Below are 23779 nucleotides of genomic sequence, written 5' to 3' on the forward strand. Positions count from 1 at the left end.
TATTTCTACTTCCCTTCTTCGACCTTCCTGAACCATCTTAGTTTGGGGCATCATCACTTTTATCTGGGGTATTAGATTTCTAACAATTTCTAATTGTTTCTTTTGCCTCTAATTTCTCTTATTTCTTTAAAGCATCTTCCCCCCCTACTTTTCCAGGGTAAGCTGTCTAATATCATAATGAAACTTTCTTTTTCCTCTGTTCCCCTCCCATCTCCTTATGATCAGCACCTTCTTTCTCTTCTTTCTCATTATTCCCTTCCTATTTGCTTATAACCCTTAAAAATACACAAACCCTTTCTTTCACTCTCCTAGATCATCTACCTTCACTTATCCTCTATGTTTAGACCATTGAAAAAGTAACATGTATTTACAGTTTATCTCCACATCCTCCATACCCTCTTTATCCTACAATCTTGGTAATCTGGTTTTTCTCCTTTTTTTCTACTGAAACTTCATTTTCAGAGGCCATCTGGATCCTGTGACCATCATTTAGTCTTTCTCCTCATTGAACTCTCTCTAGGGAATTTGTGATAGAATCAATCATCCTCTCTACCTGGGTTTCTGTGATATTGCCCACTGCCCTGTTTCATGGTCTGATTGCTCAAGGGAATTCTGGTGCTCCCCCTCGCACTAGCCTTCCTTACAGTAATTGACTGTCAGTGCCACTCTTGGATAGGTCTCTTACTTCATGCCTCTCAGCTCCTGGCAGTATTTCTCCTGCTTGTCCTCTGATTTCACTGTTTCTTTCACAGATACTACCCTTTATCTATCCATCACTTCCTGTTGTCTTTGACACTGTCTTCTCCATCCATGCCTAGCCAGTTACCAAGTCATGCCTACTCTGCCTCTATCTTCCTCATCTTCCTTTCTGTCAACACTTTAGCCACCCATCTAGATTAGTGAAGTAGAGTCTAGTCCAGTTTCTGACTTCATTCCTCTCTCCTCCAGTTTCTCTCCTATACCACTCTGAGGTTCTAGAAAGATAAGTGTTCTCCTTGGCTAGAAATCCTTCTGGAAAAACTGGAGTTGCATCCAAGTGTATGTAGAGCAGATTATACTCTGGACTCCACTTGAGTGGGAGATCCCTCCAACTTCTGCGACCATAGTTTTAACACTGGTTCCTTATGCCTAGATGTGTCACTGTTGAAGGAACTGATGTAGTTTAGGGAGGGGTAAATGGGCATGCTTGGAGTCAAGAGAAACCTGGTTTGGAATAAAGCTACTCATTCTGTGTGCCCAGGAGCTAGTCATTGAGCCAGCCTTTCTGTGCCTCCATTTCCTCATTTGTAAAGCAGGGTCAGTGATCCCTATAGCATCAACCTCACAGAGTTGTTGGGAGATTCAAAAAGGCCATGGTAGCTAAAACACATTCCACTTTCCAGAGTCCAGAAATGTCATTCTTGTTGAACATTACCCCCTGTAAATCAAGGGAGATTAGCAAGTCTTCATTAAGCTCTATAGTGCTGTAAATGTCCTGCTGAGCATGAGGGAGAAGGGGAAAAGACAAAACAATGCCTTCTCTACAACCTAATCAGAGAGACAACATGCAATATTGCTATTACTGTGAACGTTGTTCTTTTGATTCTTCTCATTTCACTTTGTACGGAGTCTTCTCAAGTTTCTTTGAAACCATTCCCTCATGATTTCTTATAGCACAATAGTATTCCATTGCAATCATACACCAAAACTTGTCCAGTCATTCTTCAATTAATGGGCATCCTTTCGATTTTCATAAACAATCGATTTCTAATCACAAAATTCATGCTCTTGAGTTAAAGTTGTATTCCTTCAACCCATTTTCCCACATAATTTTCTCATAGAAACTCCATTCTTTTTTTTTTTAATTAATAATTTTTTATTATATATATATATATATATATATTTTTTTATAATATTATCCCTTGTATTCATTTTTCCAAATTATCCTCCCCTCCCTCTATTCCCTCCCCCCGATGACAGGCAATCCCATACATTTTACATGTGTTACAATATAGTCTAGGTACAATACATGTGTGCGAATATCATTTTCTTGTTGCACAATAAACATTAGAATCCGAAGGTACATGCAACCTGGGCAGACAGATATTAGTGCTAACAATTTACATTCACTTCCCAGTGTTTCTTCTCTGGGTGTAGCTACCTCTGTCCATCATTGATCAACTGGAAGTGAGTTGGCTTTTCTTTATGTTGAAGATTTCCACTTCCATCAGAATACATCCTCATACAGTATTGTTGTTGAAGTGTATAGTGATCTTCTGGTTCTGCTCATTTCACTCAGCATCAGTTGATTTAAGTCTCTCCAGGCCTCTCTGTATTCCTCCTGCTGGTCATTTCTTACAGAGCAATAATATTCCATAACCTTCATATACCATAATTTACCCAACCATTCTCCAACTGATGGACATCCATTCATCTTCCAGAGAAACTCCATTCTTTTGATTTCTCTTTTAACCCAGGGTCAGCTGGAGTTTTTAAAATTTAATGCTCCTTCCCCAGATATCATACTAGTTGGTTGTTCTGAGGATATTTATCTGAGATCAACAGAGGATTTCTAAACTGAAAACTAGGGAGCATGGAGAGTGGAAAAAATGAAAGAGAAAGTCCTATTGCCTGAGGCTTAGAGGCTTTGGGACCCTTTTCTACTTAAATCAATAAATATCCATTGAGTAGTTTCAAGGTTTGAGGCAGCATATTAATCACTTACTGGAAGGCTTATTTTGTAATTAATGGTTTTAAAGTGTCAAAAAGCAGATTTCCCTCTTTCAGTCTGTCTTTTGGGAATCCTTACTATCATTCAAAATAGGTTCCATTCAGTATTAATACACATATTAATAAAAAAGTAGCTAAATTGTGCTAGAAAGCTTGTAAATATTCCCTGAGGCTTTCTATTCACAGTTATATAAGGCTCAAGTGGGACTTTTGTTTGAAACACCCAGATAATTGCCCAGTTTCGCTTCTGTGCAGGAAGAGAACTTTAGACTTTTTGAATCACAATGAACTAGATACTGTTCTATATAAAACCTGTAAGTTACTTTTGAGTTCATTCTTTGAACCTTGTTTATAGCACAAAGTTATTTTTCTTGGATGTTTAATGTATCTCAGTTGTTTGTACCAACCTGGATTATTTTGAGATTGCTGGTCTCTTTCCAATAGATTGATATTGACCTAGAGTTTGCATTATAGTTAGAGCTTCCCAAAGAGTATCTGAGAGTGCCTGAAGGAATTTAGTGATTGTTCAGAAATAGAGCAAGGAAAGATTGTTTTGGATATGAGATATATATTAAAAAAAATAAACTCAATAAACTACCAACTTGATAACAATTTGGAAGTGGGGGATGATGGAGGAATCAGAGGTTTCTAGTGCTAGGGGATAGAAGAAAAGATTTTTGGAATGGCAGAAATTGAAAAAGAAACCCATTTTTGTTGTATGACAAAGAGTTAAGTTAGATCCTGTGCTCTTTTATTTGGTCAATTTTTCATGTCTCCAGTATATCCAACTCTTTTTTCTGATATCGTACTGTTCTTCTTACCTGGAATTTTTTTCCCTACATATAAATTTGTGTATTTTTCACCCACTCATTCTTTAGGATTAGATTACTTAGTTTCTAATTAATTGTTGATCTATTTTTTCCTGGTCCTTTATTACATATAATTTTTATTGCATCATGATCTGCAAAAGATTCATTTACTATTTCTGCCCTTTTGCATTTAATTTTGTAGTTTTTTTGTGTAGATTCCATGTACTGCTGAGAAAAAAAAATAGATCTTCCTTTCTCTTCCCATTTAATTTTCTCCAAAGATCTATCATACCTAACTTTTAAAAAATAATTTATCTCCTTAACTTCTTTCTTGTTTATTTTGTGGTTTTGTGGTTTGATTTATCTAGTTCTGAGAAAGCAATGTTGAGATCCTCCATTAGTATAGTCTTGCTGTCTATTACTTCTTATTTTCTTTAGGAATTTGAATGCTATATTTGGAAAATAAAAAGTGACAATAACTGATTAACTGACCATTTAAGTGGGAATATATTTGGCAAGAGTTTTTTTATTAATTTATAATCATAATTTTTTTTGACAGTACATATGCATGAGTAATTTTTTTATAACATTATCCCTTGTTCTCATTTTTCCAAATTTTCCCCTCCCTCTCTCTACTCCCTCCCCTAGATGACAGGCAATCCTATACATATTAAATATGTTACACTATAACCTAGATGCAATATATGTGTGTAAATCCAATTTTCTTGTTGCACATTGAGAATTGGATTCCGAAGGTATAAGTAATCTGGTTAGAAAGACAGTAGTGCTAACAATTTACATTTAATTCCCAGTGTTCTTTCTCTGGGTGTAGCTGTTTCTGTCCATCATTGATCAACTGGAAGTGAGTTGGATCTTCTTTATGTTGAAGATATCCACTTCCATCAGAATATATCTTCATACAGGATTGTTGAAGTGTATAGTGATTTCTGGTTCTGCTCATTATACTCAGCATCAGTTCATGTAAGTCTCTCCCCTCTCTGTATTCATCCTGCTGGTCATTTCTTACAGAGCAATAATATTCCATAGTCTTCATATGCCATAATTTACCCAACCATTCTCCAATTGATGGGCATCCATTCATTTTCCAGTTTCTAGCCACTACAAAAAGAGCTGCCACAAACATTTTGGCACATATGGGTCCCTTTCTCATCTTTAGTATTTCTTTGGAATATAAGCCCAGTAGTAGCACTGCTGGATCAAAGGGTATGCAGAGTTTGATAACTTTTTGGGCATAGTTCCAAATTGCTCTCCAGAATGGCAGGATTCTTTCACAACTCCACCAACAATGTATTAGTGTCCCAGTTTTCCCACATCACCTCCAACATTCATCATTATTTTTTCCTGTCATCTTAGCCAATCTGACAGGTGTGTAGTGGTATCTCAGAGTTGTCTTAATTTGCATTTCTCTGATCAGTAGAGATTTGGAACACTTTCATATGAGTGGATATAGTTTCAATTTCATCATCTGAAAATTGTCTGTTCATATCCTTTGACCATTTATCAATTGGAGAATGGTTTGATTTCTTATAAATTAGGGTCAGTTCTCTATATATTTTGGAAATGAGGCCTTTATCAGAACCTTTAACTGTAAAAATATTTTCCCAATTTGTTACTTCCCTTCTAATTTTGTTTGCATTAGTTTTGTTTGTTCAAAAGCTTTTTTCTATTTTGTGATCAGTAATGATCTCTAGTTCTCCTTTGGTCATAAATTCCTTCCTCCTCCACAGGTCTGAGAGGTAAACTGTCCTACGTTTCTCTAATTTATTTATGATCTCATTCTTTATGCCTAAATCATGGGCCCATTTTGATCTTATCTTGGTATATGGTGTTAAGTGTGGGTCCATATCTAATTTCTGCCATACTAATTTCCAGTTTTCCCAACAGTTTTTTTTTTCAAATAATGAATTCTTATCCCAAATGTTGGTATCTTTGGGTTTGTCAAGCACTAGATTGTTATAGTTGTACCCTATTTTGTCCTGTGTACCTAATCTGTTCCACTGATTGACTAGTCTATTTCTTAGCCAATACCAAATGGTTTTGGTGACTGCTGCTTTATAATATAGCTTTAGATCAGGTATAGCTAGACCACCTTCATCTGACTTTTTTTTCATTAAGTCCCTTGAAATTCTCAACCTTTTATTCTTCCATATGAATTTTGTTGTTATTTTTTCTAGGTCATTAAAATAGTTTCTTGGGAGTCTGATTGGTATAGCACTAAATAAATTGATTAGTTTGGGGAGTATTGTCATCTTTATTATATTTGCTCAGCCTATCCATGAGCACTGAATGTCTTTCCAATTATTTAAATCCAAATTAAATCCAAATAAATCCAATCCAAATCCAATTTATTGGATTATTTTTGTGTCAAGTGTTTTGTAATTTTGCTCATATAATTCCTGACTTTTTTTGGTAGATGGATTCTCAAATATTTTATACTCTCAACATTTGTTTTGAATGGAATTTCTCTTTGTACCTCTTGCTGTTGCATTTTGTTGGTGATGTATGAAAATGCTGAGGATTTATGTGGATTTATTTTGTATCCAGCAACTTTGCTAACATTGTGAATTATTTCTAATAACTTTTTATTAGAATCTCTGGGGTTTTCTAAGTATACCATCATATCATCTGCAAAGAGTGACAGTTTGATTTCCTCATTACTTACTCTTATTCCTTTAATCTCTTTCTCGACTCTTATTTCCGAGGCTAGCTTTCTAGTACAATACTGAATAGTAAGGATGATAGTGGGCAACCTTGTTTCACTCCTGATCTTACTGGGAAAGGTTCCAGTTTATCTCCATTACATAAGAGGTTTGTGTTTTTTTTTTTAAAGAGATTTGTTAATGATTCTTATATCAAAATAAAATAAATCAATACATAAAACAAACAAAAAAAAATGGAAAGAAGTGGGTGTATCTTCAGCACTACCTTAGGGGAAAAATGTTTTTCCTGGATTACCCACAAGCTCTCATTTGAGTAGCAAAGATTTTCCTATGGAGGAGAATGTCACATATTAGATCAAATTATTCTTCAAGCAGAGTGAGGACTATGGATAGCCAAGTAGTCATTCCCCTAAGACACAATATTATAGAAGGGCATAAGGTTACTTTTTAAAAAAGTTGTTGCTGTTGTTCAGTAATTTCAGTCAAGTCTAAATTCTACTACTTTACTACCTAGCTTACCACACTTTTTACAGATAAACACTTTTAATGACAGAAAATTCTCCTTTCTAGGTCATGGAGGTATTTATTTCTGAGATGTCAAATTCATGACAATGTGTAATAAACTTGTCTCAAGAGATAAAAATAATGGATATTATCATGAAGGAACAACACATTTCAAAACTTCCATAGGAAACACAAATTCTCTATCTAAGTTTGTCTACATGTATAGGGTCTAAGGGTATTCATACTCCAGCCTTTTTCTGTTACTATTAATTACTATTACCCCTCCTAGTCTGTTCATATCTTGACAGTGACTATGTCCCACACCAGCACACAGTGGTCAAAGATGGAATCTCACCATTTCAGTGGATCTTTCTATGGGACAGCATTTACACCAGACACTCAGACCCAACAGTTTCAAAAGAAGCTTATGAAGCCTATTGAAAACTTTGACCTTTATTTATCCTGATTTGCATGTACTCTCTCACCAAATTATAGAGTTCCCCTTTCCCTTAAGGCACTCTTTCCATCAATTATCTGTCATGAACAGAAATTAATCCTATGTACAAATAAAAAAAGACTGGTAGAAACAGTGTTGTGTAGGCTGGAGTAATACTTCCTAAATATGTGACCCTAGTCAAGTCACTTAACCCCAACTGCCTTGCCAAAGAAAGAAAGAAAGAAAGTTATTCCTATTCTTTAATCACTTTGCTATTGGAGAATAGCCTTTGATTTTATGTGTGTATGCATGTGAACATATAAATATATATATGTATATTCACACACATATACACTCTGGTCTACAGACTTTGGTTGCCAGATTTCTCCCCAATTTCAAGATATGTACTTAATTGATATTATTTTTGTAAAAAGCTTTTTATTGTTATGTAGTCTAGATCAGGACTTAAACTTCTTTTCACTTTTGACCCCTTTTTTATCTAAGAAAGTTTTACATGGCTCCAGGCATATAGGTATATAAAATAGACATATAAAGCAGACATTTAGTGGTAATAAATTATAATTTTGTGACTTCCACATTCACTTAAGAGACTCCATATGGAGTTGTGACTCACAGTTTAAGAAGCTGGTATGTAAATGAAATATTTTATCTTTTATGGTCTCTTCTATTTCATGGTTGCTTATTAATTTTTTTATTGACCACTTCTTTTTCATCAATTATCCTTTTCTAGACCATTAGGTGCCTATAATTTTCTTTTGGCTCCTTTAGTATCACATGCTATTAAAATTTGTTGGAGAATGATAATTTCAAAGACTATAGATTATTCTTATTGACCATATTTTGGATTAATTTATACATATATTAAAAATGAGACTGAAGGGCACACCTTATATGTAATCAAGTTATCATTGTCAGAAAAATTGCTTCTTTGGAAAGTTTTTTGTGGAAATTGAAATTCAGACATAGTTCACAAATTCTGGTTAATTGTGACATAGAATGGGGGGGTGGGATGGGGCAGATCCTTTATTTGGCTTGAATATTCTTTCTTCTTATTGACATTTAGCCTCAATCATCTCTTTTGCTCATCTTAGGGTCCATTTTACTTTTGGTACCTATTAATCTGTTCATTGATTGATTTAAAGATCTAGTAGTTTTGAAGCCCTACTTCAAGGCTTCTATTCTTGGCTAATGAGCTCTAAGTTAGTGCTAAATTTTGTAATTATTATTTTTGTAAAGTAATTTGCTTCATTTTTTGTTTCCCTGCATCTAGTATATTATTTTGCTTGTGATTAAGAATCATAGGCTACTCAGGCAGGAGCTCTGTTTCTCATCTACCATGCCCCATTCCTTAGTACCCATCCATGGCAGCCTCATCCCTTCATTATACCTATCCCATTTTCTTTCCATTTTGGTTTTGTCTCAAGGAATCCCATTTTTCTGTTAATATGGGAAGACAGTGAGGTTATTCTGATGTCCAAATATAATATCAAAACAATTTCACTTTGTTAATGATAGATGTGTATAACAGAGCAAAAATGGCTACTGTAGAATAACAATCTTGCTTCTTTATCTTGCCTTTTGTTCTCACTTGTATAGGACTGAAACTCCAAAAAGGTATTTTTGAATCAGACAACTGAGCCCTTAAGGCTAATTACCTATTCAACAATGACTCTATTAGCATATGTTTGAAAAAAATGGCTCTTCTCACCATTGGTGCTAGCTCAATGTTTGATGCTAAGATAATCTTAGGCAAGCATTAGAGGGTGGGGTGAGAGAGGTGAGATTTCACTTGGTGGCAGGAAGAGGAGGAGAAAGGTAGAGATTCTGGACTCCAGAATAAAGAAGAGATCTTTGGCAAAACTCCTGGCAGTTTGCCTGTTTCTTTAACTTCTCCCTTTAAAAACCAAGGACTTTTACTTATCCTGACTATGGCTGATCCTGAGACCTCCAGGGAGCTAGTTTGGACTTAACACTCATTTAAATTAAATTGCATGCAAAACTAGAGAGAGTTTGGAAATATTGAATTCTAAAGTATGTAGTTGTTCATAATGAAGAGCTTTGATATAATGCCAGGCATAGTTGTCAAAAAGAAAATACAATCTTAGATTGGGAGTTTCTCTGATTGGCTTTTGTAAACTGCATGGAATGGCTATGATTAAAGATCAGTGAGCTTCTCATTATCAGGGAGAAATTCTGCTATAAGTTGGCAGACAGAACCCCAGTGCAGGTGCCATACCCATATAGTGATTATAGTTATCAGAAGATATATTCTTTCTATTGCATCAGAAGGATTAGTTGCCTCCTTCTCCCCAAATCTATTTTCCCAAATCATATATATTTGTGGGAAAGGGTATCTTGTATTGGGAGGAGGAGATATTCTATTGTGATATTTCTTACTAGGCCTTTTCATTTAATGCCTTCATTTTGAAATAATTATATTCTTTGGCTGACTAGAGAAAAAAGAAAACATTGATGGGGGCTCAGGAACCATGTTTTTTAGTAGATACTGACACAAAATCAGTGACCTAAAATGTGTATTCTGGGAAGCCCACATGTGAGCAGAGAGCCCCTACATTAATAGCCTGACTTTCATATTAGATCTCTTCCCAGACTTGAAGTCTCCTTTTGGTCATAGAAACCTGGCTTTAACAGTTTTCTGGTTAATGTTTAATAATTTTCTCTCCAGGGAAAAATTTATTTGTTACATACTTTTAAGTTTGAGCTGCATTATTAACACTTTATCTATAAATTTCTTAAGTCTACAAAGTCAACAAATAAAGTGAACAAAACAATAAACCAGTCCTTATTTTCAGTCTTTGCTGATTTTTGAGATAGAAATGCTTAAATTCCTAATTAGCTCCTCATAGAATTCTTGACCACTGTCCCAAGTTGGGACTTTTATTCACTCCCTGGATGTACTTTAATAAAAAGAAAAGTGAACATAATTTTTGTTCCTCTATCATCACTTCCAGATTATCTTATGACTGTCCCTTAACAACTTCCCTCCTTTGAGGTTGAGTCCATCCTCATCTATCACCAGATATATCTTGCTTGCTGTTCTTCACCAGCATGTGTTATCTTCTCTCAAACAATTCAGATTCTGATCCTCAGAATAACAACCTACATTTGTTTGAGGTTTTAAGGTTGTTTTTTTTTGGGGAAAGGGCTATTGTTGTTATACCAAAAACAATACTTTTTATAAAAAGGAATTCTTAAAAATTCCTTCATTCCTAAATGAAGTAGAGGTGTTAAGTACTATTATTGACATTTTAAAAGTGAGGAAGCTAAGTAACTTTTAGAGTTGAAAACGATGCGGGCTGTGGCCCCTTTAACATTCCTTACTGATACCGAACCCCCTATGACTGACCTTTGATTCACAAGTCCTGGTCAAAAGCACTCTTTTGAATTTCAATGGGAGATATCCGGGGCTCTTCCAGCCCCCATCGGATCTGAGCTAACTTGGGCTGTCCCAGCTTCCATTCTAATGATCTGCTCAGGTTTTCCAAACCCTACTTAGCAAATTCTAGCCCTTGATGAAATCCATTGAGGAACCAACCTGGGACTCCCACCCATAAGCTCTTTTAACCAAATAAAAGAGCCAAGCTGGAATCATCTCTTGGCAGAGGGTCGAAACATGTGAGCATCATGCTTTGCATCACAGACTCTCTGTCCACCACCTTCTGGTTTATTTCTCTATCTAACTCCTTTTACCAATCAGACTTTAACCTTACTTCCAAACCCTACAATAAACCTTTTTTTAATCAATCTAGATTTTTGGGCCTGTAAATTCCTTTACAGGGGACTCTGGACCACCACTAAAACTCAGTTAACTTTGTATCCTTGCGCCAAATCTAGAAGGGTTGCAGGGGAGCTCCATTTGACTTCCTGTACTCCGAACCTGCCACTAGACCTCAATTAAACCCTAATTTCATTTAGGTAACCCTTATCTAGATCTCATCAAAGTGACTTGCTCATGGTTACAATGCTAATAAATTATGAGGCCATCATTCAGATCTAGATTTGTTATGTCAGATCCAGAGCCCTTTCCATCAGACTATTGTGTTTGAGTTGGAAAGTAGCTTCTATGTGACTCAACTTTCTTTCACAGAGGAGAAATGAGTTGCCTAAAGTCAAACAGTGATTATTTGATTAAGATTAGAAATTGGTTTTTGCATTCCTAGTATGTGGATTTTTTATGGCACCAAGCAGATCCCAACAAGTGGGAAGGGATGGGACAGTGTTAGAAATTCTTCCCTGGCATTATCACAAGTTATAAGTTCATTAGCCATAAGGATACTTTCCATAAGGGAAAATTGTTTTCTTAATAGCTGAATGAAAAAAAGGAATCAAGAAGATCCAGAGCATACACAACTTGCTTTAATTAATATTAATTTTTATTGCTACACGTGAGGTATTGTGCTAAGTCTTATGAACACAAATCTGTTATACAGCTTATAAATATATTATGTTAGGAGAAATGTCATTTATAAATGAATATAAGTGAAATTGGAGTTTCATAGTGAAAAGGAGAAATCTAGTTGAAATGTTTCAGGAATATTGAAGAAAGAGGAATTATTTTCAGCTGGAGACTTGAGTTTGTAGAGGCAGTAAAACCTTCAACTGATTCCTTAAGAAAGATGAAGACTATGGCAAGAGGAGATGAGAGATAGGGGATTTCTTGTTTAAATAGAGAGACAAGAATGGAAGAACTGAATCAGGTAACAGTTTTACTAGAAAATAGAATATATGGAAGAAAGTGATGTGAACAGGATGTAAGCAGGAAAGTAGTTTGTTTTTAGATGGTGGTAGTGGTGAGGGACTCAAATGTGAAAAATCTATATGTTATGCTAAGCTTAATAGGGAGTCACTAAAAAAACTTGAGCAGAGGAGTGATATAGTCAGATCTGAATATTATTAGGAAGATTATTTTGGCAGCTGAAAAAAAGGTGAGAGATGATGAGGGAGAGCTTAAATTAGGGTGTTGGCCATTTGAATGAAAACTGATTATGGATGCTAGAGATGGAGATAGAGTTGATAAACCTTAATAAATCCTTGGAACTAGAGAACAAAGGAAAAATGAATGAATGAATGAACGAATGAATGAATGAAAATTTTGAGGTTTGAAACCTTTGCTACTAGAGAGGATCCTGGTGCTGTCAAAAACAGGGAAGGTTAGGTTTTGAGGGAAAGAATATAAATTCAACTCTGGGCATTGGTTGATGTGGTGGGGCAACACCCCAAAATGACAGGATTGGAACTAAAGGGAACCAGTGCAGGATAGGTTTAGGTAGACCTTTTTATTTCTTTCCTAGACTTCTGGGCAGTCAGAGATTTGTTTTATCACTCTGGTCTTAGAGGTGAAGATAGTATTGGAGGGAAGCAGAAGAAAAAAGGGGTACAAAGGAAGAAGGCTTTGGGGAAGATAGATGATTTACTTCACATTATCAAATAAGAGTGGTATGATATTTAAAAAGTTCAAGACTTTTCAAGAGACAGTTTCTAGGTAATTAATCATTTATTAATAATGCTAGTATATTATTAATAAAAGGCTCAGTGATACACTCCAATGTCAAAGACCCTTCATGGGACCCACTCAATGTTTAAATGCCCTTGGAAAGGTGAATATTTCTGAGGGTGGCAAGTTATTGATTAACAAGTAATGAAAGAATGACTATTATAATGAAAGGTGGATGTATTCTGATGAGGGGCTAAGGACTGATTTTGATTCTGTTGCTTACTTTTTGACTGAGGTTTCACTTTAGATTAGATTCCTTTTAAGTTTGGGAGGATAGCAATACCTACATTGAGGAGAATGTTAATCCTATCTTCTATCATCAATCCTGTATTTCAGAGACTGAGCCTTGAGCCTTGATCTCTCCAAATCATTGATTGTTAGTAATCATTTCTCTCAGTGGACCTGAACAATGATGACATTAATATGTTGGCCCAAGCCCCAGTTGCTGTATTCCTCTACGAAATCATCAGACAGAAACAGGTTTCAGGCAAAAAATCTTGGAAATGAAGGAGAGAATCAAGTCAGAAGAAAGCCCTTTATGTAAACAAAAACTATCTAAAACACCAAATAGGTACCAAGTAGTTAAAAAGATGATTAGATGGCAAAGCCAAAAAGAAATAAGAAGAGCAATGTTATTTCAAAGTAAAAACATACATGAAGATGGTTGCAAAAATTTTGTAATCGAGACATTTTCCATTTCTGAAGAAGTAGTGGCATCTACTGGCTATAAAATAGATGACAGCAGCTGAACAAATCCACCTTCAACTAATAAGGTAAATATCAAGCAGTATTCTTTGAAAACAGAGAAGCTCTGGTTCAGAGGCTAGTCTGGAAAATACAATCCAGAAGAGTAAGAACAAAGCATAGCTGCAACCACTGCCCGAGCACCTCCATCTCCATCACTACTCCCTCCATCAACCAACCAACTACCTCCACCACTAAAAAAACAATGCAAATGCAGCAGATAGAATATTTTATCTCCCAATTCCAGAGCATATAAGGTTTTACCAAATACTTCCAAAATCAATCTTGCAAAACCCTGAATGCTACCCAGAATATCATAAACTATTTGTAAAAAACAATAAATTAATATATATTATATGTATACATATACATATATATGTATATAATATTCATGAAGCACCTCCCTATATCACTATTTCCTGGTGATATAATAGATATAAAAGTATTGTATTGTAGACCATAAGATGATGAAAAAGGAATTGGAAAACCTGTGATGGAAATCTTAAATTTAATTTGGAAGGGAGAGCAGGCATAATTCAACAGACAATAATTAAAACATTTTTTGAATCAGACATTGTGCTAAGCTCTGGGGATACAAATCAAAAAGAAATACAGCCCCTGCCCTTAAGGTGGTTTACAATCTAAACAAAGGAAGGACAATATACTAAAGGGAAAACTGGAAAGCTGGTTTGTGGAGTATGTGTGTGTGTGTGTGTGTGTGTGTGTGTGTGTGTGTGTGTGTGTGTGTGTGAGCCATCAAGATCATACCTCCCCTCTAATACATTCCAGGCTTTAAACTCTGAAGAATCATCATTTTTAATGCAATCTTTTTGTATGCAATATTTTCAATAGGGGACTGTTGAAACTATTCCCGTTTACTGATGTAATTGCATAGGGTAGGACATAGGGGGCAACAGAATAATACCACTGATTGCAGTAAGTCCCATACCGTAAAAAATTGCTTGCACCAAACTACCCTTGGAAAAACAGTTTATCCCAGAATAGATTGGCATTTGGCAGACATCAAAATACAAAGATGACAATATAGGGAAACTGAGGCACAACATTACACACTCTCTTTCTGAATACTTGAATTATTGAATTACCTCCCCCTGGATACCTGGGAGGTCTCAGCATTATAATTTTGACCAACCCAATGTGAAGCAAATAAATAAAAAATAAGACTAGAAAATGCAAGAACTTATGACAAGGGCAAGTCTCTTCCTGATAACCCCACAGTTATCAGTGGTACAAAGACCCCTCATCTCAGCCAGAGAATCTAGTTTGAGATGGATGGTTCACTGTGACAGGTGGTCTGCAGTCATTTGTGCATCTAATTCAACTTCTGCTTCTATAGGGAGTAGCAGTGTTCAAGACAGCCCCATGCTAGGAGGGGCACCCCAAGTCTGTCAGGGATGCCAAAGGAAGGAAAGAGTGGGGCCTGGAGCAGCTCCATGTGTCCCCTCTGATAGAACAGGAACTGCTTCCAGGATCCACAAACGATTTCTGAGCAGAATATGCACAGTTAGACCATAAAGGCAGGCAAACCCCAAACTTTAGAGGCTTGATCTCAAAACTGCAGTATCCTCTGAAAAAGCTGAGATACCAAGTAAGAAACTGGGGTTACAGGGCTGGAGATTGCCAGTCCCAAGACAGGTGTCTATATCTTGAAGATTTCCTAAAAAAAGGCAATCAGAGAACAGTCTGGCAGAGCAATTCCAACAGAATAAGGGATTTCTAAGCTAAAGCCTCAAATAATCATCCAACATTAAAAGTTCCCATACATCCATAAGAGCAATAATTGCACAATTTAACAATTTCCATCCCAATTCTTAAACATACACTTTATCTCTCTATTCCACATAAACCAAAGCAGGGAAGACTGATAGGAATAAAAAACCTTTCCTTTGTGATTCCACTCCAATGTGCTGGTTTCCTTTCCATCACTCTGTGACCTCAGGAAAGTTTCTAAATTTTTGGAGAGAAATTTTAATTCTGGTTCCAGGAGAAACAAGGTAGAATCTCATCCCTTAATTCAATCTCCTAACTGGAAGTGAATAATTTCAGAGACTAACTAACAAGAAAAACACATGTTTATTTGAAACTACTTAGGGTGTCCCTCACTAAGAAGTGACTTTCTGTTGGAATACACAGGAAACACTCGACAGGGGCTGTTGAAGATCCAACCCAGAATGGATCTCCTCTTGTGAAGGGATAAAACAAGGAGACTGAGACAGTTGCTGTTCTCTGACATCTGACTGAGAGGCCCTTGCATTGTCTCACTTCTCTCCCCTTCCTGCTGCCTCCCATTTATCTCATTCCCAGTCCCTAATACCTGTGTCAGCAAAGGTTGCCCTGCAACTCCTTCAGATGCTATGATCCACAGCTATGGAGGCTCTCAGAGAATTGACTTGTCCCTTAACAACTTTCCAATCCAAGAATATGTCTTTAAGTACAAATTGGGCCCCAGCTTATATTGAAAAGATATCTTAAAGAAGGGAAAGGGGCCTGTGTATGCAAGAATGTTTGTGGCAGCCCTTTTTGTGGTAGCCAGAAACTGGAAACTAAGTGCATGTCATCAACTGGAGATTGGTTGAATAAATTGTGGTATATGAATATTATGGAATATTATTGTTCTGTAAGAAATGACCAACAGGATGATTTCAGAAAAGCCTGGAGAGACTTACATGAACTGAAGTGAGTGAAATGAGCAGGACCAGGAGATCATTGTATACTTCAACAACAATACTATATGAAGATGGATGTGGCCCTCTTCAACAATGAGATGAACCAAATCAGTTCCAATAGAGCAGTAATGAACTGAACCAGCTACACCCAGTGAAAGAATTCTGGGAGATGATTATGAACCGCTACATAGAATTCCCAATCCCTCTATTTTTGTCCACCTGCATTTTTTATTTCCTTCACAGGCTAATTGTACACTATCTCAAAGTCCTATTCTTTTTGTACAGCAAAACAACTGTATTGGACATGTATACATACATATATTGTACTTAAAATTGGGCCCCAATAATCAGCCCTTTCAGAGAAGGATACATAGCCAATGAGCAGTATTATATAAAGATTCTATTCCAATACTATTATATTTCAAAATAGAGAAAACCAAAGCAGGGGAAAGGTTTTAGCCAGACATTTGGTGTTCAGAAAGCAAAATAATACCTCCAGGAAATACAATAATCTTTGTTTAAGGAGAGAAAAGGAAAATTGAACATTTAGAAAGTTTTATACTTGTTGCAGATGCTATCTACTCAAGAACTGCAAAGTAGAAAGGATTTTACATTTCATTTTGCTGAAATGATGGAGGCCACCTGTATTGGTTTTCTTTCCTCCTTCTGAGGATTCAGTCAGATGATTGCTCAGGTCACTTACAACTCTCATATCTATCAACAAGAATTATAAATACAAGAAACCCTATGGTCTATGAATTTATGAAACAAAAAGTTTGTGATGAAAATGGTGATTGGGATTTGAAAGATGTCTGACAAAAATGCATACAAAGGTTATGAGGATTACTTAAATCAAAAAGATTAAATCTGGGGACATTGCACTAGCCCATATGTGTAGCAAAGGGGACTTGGCCTAGTAGCAAATCAGAAAGATATTATCTAGCTAGAATTCTTATGGAAAATACCAGCCTGCCTTCCCTATTTGCAGCAAAAAGGATTTTCATCTTTCTGTGCTTCCCTTTTTACTTCCAGGAAGTGAGATGAAGCTCTACTTCTAAGGACCTGATTAAGAATCATAAGGAGGAAGACCCTCACCAGTCTAGACTCTGCCTCTGTGCTGTAAAGCTGGGATCTGCTACTGATTCAAGATTCTCTCTTCCCTTAGAGATGTGTTTATCATTTCAGTAATAAGACAAGTAGGATTAACTTCATAGAATCTCAAGAGTGTCATCAAAGACTTGAAATTTGTTCCACGTAGAGAATATCAGCCGCTATTTTTATTGACTGGTGATGATACACCTATCAAAAATACTAATTAATAATGATTATGAATTTAAAAAAAATTACAGTTGGGAGATACTTGAGAAACTTTTGCAGGTTACCAAGAATAGAGGGATGTGAAATTTAAACAATATTCTTGGAGGATGGAGATAAGGAAGAACAGCTGAGGACACCTTGAGTGTTGTTTTTGTTTTTGTTTTTTTGGTTTTTTTTTTTTTTTTAATCTGGCCTGGATTTTCAAGTTTTGTTCTGGATTTTAACTAAAAAGAATCTTTTCTCATATTCATTTCTTTAGTCACTGATTATGACTTCCTGCATAAAGACAACATTGTTAAAATATATTATATTCTCATCTGTTCATACAACTTATCAAATTTATAAGTTTTCAAAGCTTCCTCTTCCAATCTCTATCTCTCTTCTTTCTATTTCTCTCTCTCTTTTTTCTCTGTTTCTCACTGTGTCTCTGTGTCTGTCTGTCTGTCTCTCATACACACACACACATAAACTATTGAATACCTACAACAAATTAAGGGGATGGATTGTAGTTGCAGAAGAGAAGAATAGATCCAATCCAACAATAACAAATTTTTATGAAGAAATCTTCAATGCAAAAATTCTTGAAATTGGAAGCACTATGTACTAATTCCAACTCTGAAACTTCATGGTTTCATGAACCTGTCTGAGGCAACAAATATGAATATCATTTTTCTTTTTTATAAAATTATTAAAAGAAGGTTGTCTGAGATAGCTCATAATAAAAGCATGGTGAAAAGGTATAAAGTGTTGTTTATAATGAGAATCCCTAGGTTCAAATCCTTCTTCTGTTATTTGTGACCTGTGTGACCATTTCTATAGAAGTCAAGTTTCTTCATTAACAAACCTAACTCTCTAGATTTTTTTTCACTTTCTCCATAACTGTTTGGCTCACATTGGTCACCCTCTCCACTCCTTCTAGGGCCTTTTTTATGTTTTGTATTTCTTATAAGAATGTAGTTATCTGAGGCCAGAAATTGCCTCGATGAGATTTATATAAAACCTCAGACAAGGCTTTAGTCTATGATCCTCGGAAGTTACAAACATCTTCCCAATTTGGAAATAAAAGAAACTTAACAACAAATCAAATGAGAAAATATTTGTGAAATACTTAGAATAGTGCTTTCCATGTACTTACTGCTACATAAAATCTTATGATTACTACTGTTCTTATTCTTTTGTAGTTGTTAGATATGTACAGATGGGGATACTTTAGTCTTGCCTCTTTTTTTATAAGTCAGTTGATTTTTGAGGAACTCTCCAGAGAAAATAAAGAAAAAAAGAGACAGGTGGCAAGAGGTTAACTATCAGGCAGTGTCTGAAATATCTACAGTCTCCATCCTCAAGACCATGAGTTTCAACTCCTAAATGATGAATTCTAAATGTATATGCTTGCAGTAAAAACATGAAAGAAAAAAGACAAGAAGAATGGGCAGCCTTTGTTCTGGCCCTGACTTTTGTCTATTTAATTATGGGTGTTTTAATTCTGTTAAAATGTGTTTGTAAATTTCTTCATGAATACCTATGGATCATCATAACCTAAAGAAGATTGAACTGAGGAGATTGTGAATAAAGTACTGAAAAGGAAAACAAGCCTTCAGTGAATTACAAGTCAAGTGTGAGTCCCTGTAGTCTTTCAGTGAACAAGCACACACAGTGGGGTGGGCTTCTGCAGTAATGCAAACCCAGATTGAGAAACCCAAAGCTTAGTTTCTGTGCTTATATCTTAGGCTGGTGGATTCACAGGCACTATGAATGAGGGGAATCTTAAAAAGAATGGATGAACCAGGTGAACGTTCAACATGTTGATTGGTCCAGCAGCTCTCCCGTGTAGTCCAACATGTGGCATCTGAACGTGGGGCAAGAAGTATAAGAAGAACCTGAGCTGTTCCTGAGAAGGATCCTTCCATAATTAAGGAAGAAGAGCCCCAGTAAGAATTTTTTATTTGGGGTAATTAAATGAGTCAATACATCAAAGGCCAAGCCAGGAGACTGATGAGACACTTAAATGCTTGTTCTGACCACAATCTTCTTCTCCATTTGAAAGTTTGCCTCTATGACATTTCACAAGATCAACACCTACTACAACCATCCAGAAGTGATAGTGCTGCTTGTGTTCCTCAGTGTACAGACCATGCTGGGGAGTGGGAGGGGGTGTTAGGATTACAAGGTGATAGCTCAGGTTGTCTAAATAATTCTCTAGCTCAGAATTCACACCTTTGGTTCAGGCCTTTGAAAGGAGTTTGCACCTTTGGACTTCTGGGGGAGAGTTTACATGTTTAAAGGAGTTTGCAACTTTAAAAGGAGCAAGTTCTCACAAGCTCTGTTGAGTTATCACTAACCCAATCTCTGCTAGGATAAAAGAGGAGGGCACTCGGGCAAGGAGGTGTCTGGCTGGGAGATTGAGTTGAGATGGCAGTCTGGAAGGATAACTTAGAGACGACAGGACCTTCACAATTTGGCGCCCAACATGGGGCAAGGACTTATTCTGAGCCCTTCAGAGGAGCTAGCCTGGACCTTCACAAGGGGGGAAGGGGGAATAACAGCAAAAACCAACCAAACAAACAAACAAAACAAAATAAAACGGGTAATTGTTAAGGGACAGGTCAATTCCCCGAGAGCCTCCCCAGCTGTGGATCATAGCATCTGAAGGAGTTGCAGGGCAACCTTTGCTGACACAGGTGTTGGGGACTGGGAATGAAATAAATGGGAGGCAGAGGGAAGAGGAGGGAGGTGATAAAATGCAAAGGCCTCTCAGTCAGAGATGTCAGAGAACAGCAACTGTCTCAGTCTCCTTGTTTCATCCCTTCACAAGAGAAGATCCATTCTGGGTTGGATCTTCAGCAGCCACTGTCTGGTGGCTCCTGTGTATTCCAACAGAAAGTCACTTCTTAGTGAAGGACACCCTAAGTAGTTTCGAAATAAATGTGTGGTTTTCTTTTCAGTTAACCTCTGAAATTATTCACTTCTAGTTAGGAGATTGAATTAATGGATGAAATTTTACCTTGTTTCTCCTGGAACCATGATTAAAAGTTCTCCAAAAATTTAGAAATGAGATGACTACAACTTTCCTGAGGTCACAGAGTGATGGAAAGGAAATCAGCACATTGGAGTGAAATCACAAAGGTAAGGTTTTTTATTCCTATCAGTCTTCCCTGCTTTGGTTTCAGTGGAATAGAGAGATAAGGTGCGTGTTTAAGATTTGGGATGGAAATTGTTAAATTGTCCAATTATTGCTCTTTATGGATGTATGGGAACTTTAAATGTGAAATGATTATTTGAGGCTTTAGCTTAGAAATCCCTTATTCTGTCAGAATTGCTCTGGCAAACTGTTCAGTGCCTGTTTTCAGGAAATCTCCAACATATAAACACCTGTCTTGGGAGTGGCAATCTCCAGCCCTCTAAAGCCCAGTTTCTTAATTGGTATCTCAGCCTTTTCGATGACACTATAGTTTTGAGATCAAGCCTCTAAAGTTCATAATAAAAGCATGGTGAGAAGGTTTAAAGGGTTGGTTACAATGAGAATCCCTAGGTTCAAATCCTTCTTCTGTTATTTGTGACCTGTGTGACCATTTCTATAGAAGTCAAGTTTCTTCATCAACAAACCTAACTCTCTAGATTTTTTCACTTTCTCATAATGTTTGGCTCACATTGGTCACCCTCTCCACTCCTTCTAGGGCCTTTTTTATGTTTTGAATTCCTTACAAGAATGTAGTTATCTGAGGCCAGAAATTGCCTCGATGAGGTTTATATAAAAAGCTCAGAGTTTTGGTCATATGATCCTCGGAAGTTACAAACATCTTCCCAATTTGGAAATAAAAGAAACTAACACCAAATCAAATGAGAAAATATTTGCAAAGTACTTTGAATAGTGCTTGCCATGTACTTAATGCTACATAAAATCCAATTATTATTATTACTGTTCTTATTCTTTTCTGGTTGTTAGATAAGTACTCAGATGGAGAAACTGAAGTCTTGCCTCTTTTTTTATAAGTCAGTTGATTTTTGAGGTATTCTCTAGAGAAAATAAAGGGAAAAAAAGGGACAAGGGCAACATGTTAAATATCAGGCAGTATCTGAAACATCTATAATTTCTGTCTTTAAGACCATGAGTTTCGACTCCTAAGTGATGAATTCTAGATATATATACTTGTAGCAGAAACATGAAAAAAAAACCCAGAAGAATGGGCAGCCTTTGTTCTGGCCCTGACTTTTGTCTATTTAATTATGGGTGTTTTAATCCTGTTAAAATGTGTTTGTAAATTTCTTCATGAATACCCATGGATCATCATAACCTGAAGAAGACTGGGCTGAGGAGATTGTGAATAAAGTACTGAAAAGGAAAACAAGCCTTCAATGAATTACAAGTCCAGGCAGTTTATTACTAATGGATACTCAAGTGTGAGTCCCTGTAGTTTTCCAGTGAACAAGCACACAATGGGGTGGGCTTCTGCAGGAATGCAAACCCAGATTGAGAACCCAAAGCTCAGTTTCTGTCTTTATATCTGACACAAGAGGCTGGTGGATTCACAGGCATTATGAATGAGGGGAATCTTAAAAAGAATGGATGAACCAGGTGAACTTTCAACATGATGATTTTGGATCTAGGATGTGATGTTTTGGGAGTCTGAGGTAGCAAGAAGCTGGTTGGATCCTCAGTGAGCAATAATATGTAAGTCTGGAGATGCAATTTTCCTTCTTCACCTATTTTAACACATTTAAGCATGCTTTTCTCCATGAAAAATTCTGTTATAAATCTACAGAAAAGTAGTATTAGCAGCTAACAATAAAGAAAAGAAGACTGAAAGTATTTTGTTTTGTTTTACTTTGCTTGTATTCTTTTCTCATATTCAAAGATTAGCTTGCTCCAAACTTGATACAACCTAGGCTATAGTTTTTCAGCATTTCTTGGGAGTGTGAGCTAAAGGATCAGAATATAATATAAGTAGAGAAAAGTACGTACATTCAACTGTTGCAATAGTAAGAAGTATAAAAGTGATCTCACACATTTTGTCAATGTTTGCTTTTAATTGCGATCAAAGAGATTTCAGAAATGTGAGAATGGCAAAACAGGAAGAAAAGTATGTTAAGACTTTTGTGCACTTTTTGAAGGTCTGATGACTTTTACTTGCTAGCTAATTTGTTGCAATGATAGGAGAGAATTGATAATAACTATATCTAAGTCTATCCATGAAGAGTGAGACTTGCTATGTGACAAAATAAACTCAGAGGAATATAATCAAATTGCCTGAGTTTTGATTACAAATTATTTTTTTGTGTCCTTGAACTAATGTTTCATGAATTCAAGAAAAATGTCCAGCTTAATGGGATTGAGGCCAGTGGATCTCTGTCCACATGAAAAAGGTTGGAAAGGAGAACTGGAGAAGACCAAATTAATATCTCCTGACTTAGTTTTCCCTGCAATAATTTTTTCACCTGGTTATATTTGAGTCTGGATGAGGTATCCTGTCATATACTTGGCTGATTTTTCTAACCTTATTTTAAATCATTTGGATATGAAGTGCGTTATCTGTTTATACACATGCTAAATCATTTTAGGTCCTTGGACTTAGGACTGGTGGGCTGATATTGATGCTGTTATAATCATGTCTGTTCTTTATATTCATACAAATATCTTTTACTAAGGTAAAGTTGATATGACGTACTGTAACTTGTTGATATGATATGAAACACTGTATTTTATCAATGCTATATTTGGTCACTTCTACATTGCTTTAAGATAAAGAAAGTGAAGATTTTATGCTTTTCCATCTGAGATTATAATCATTGCCATACTGAGATTTGTCAAACTACTAAAATGTTTGTATTTCACATATGCCTTGTAAATAAAAACGCTATAATTTTTAAAAGGCATGGTTAAGGAAAATTAAAAAAAATAAATAAGGTAATGGTGCTGTTTAGAAGAAGTTTGACAAGTATGACTAGAGTTTGGAAGAGGGGTTAATACCAGAGATACACATAACATCAAAGCCAGATTACAGAAATGACAACTGAGACTAAATGGGGGGGGGGAAGCAAAAACTCAAGGAGAGAAATTTGGGCGACATCAAGAGTAAGTGGCTAGGTAGGCAGAGTGAATAAAAGCTTCCAAAGAAGGAAGAATAATTCAGGATTGGGGGTTGGGGTGAAATTAGAATAGTGTAAGCATAATAGGCACAGGAGAAAATGCCAAGATAGGGGGTGGTAAAAAGTGGAATGATGCAGGGATCCAAAGGGATAAAAACTGGGGATATGAAGGGGTTGGTGCAGATTTGTCAATTACATGGTTGCAACCCAAAGAAATCTTCAGCTATGAGGACATTATAGAATATGTGGGTGGTAAAGAACAGAGGTTGGGG

The 23779-nt window shown here is 36.2% G+C and overlaps 1 long non-coding RNA gene across 1 annotated transcript in view; it reads left to right on the top strand.

The window, feature by feature from the left end:
* The window catches only part of LOC141553683 (uncharacterized), a 93193-nt gene extending 75520 nt beyond the window's left edge, over positions 1–17673 (top strand). Inside the window, exon 2 of the long non-coding RNA XR_012485578.1 lies at positions 17139–17673. This is a non-coding gene — a long non-coding RNA (uncharacterized LOC141553683). The remainder of the gene's footprint in view (positions 1–17138) is intronic.
* Positions 17674–23779: the final 6106 nt, after the last annotated feature.

This window comes from Sminthopsis crassicaudata, chromosome 2, assembly GCF_048593235.1.
Source record: "Sminthopsis crassicaudata isolate SCR6 chromosome 2, ASM4859323v1, whole genome shotgun sequence".
Taxonomy (NCBI): domain Eukaryota; kingdom Metazoa; phylum Chordata; class Mammalia; order Dasyuromorphia; family Dasyuridae; genus Sminthopsis; species Sminthopsis crassicaudata.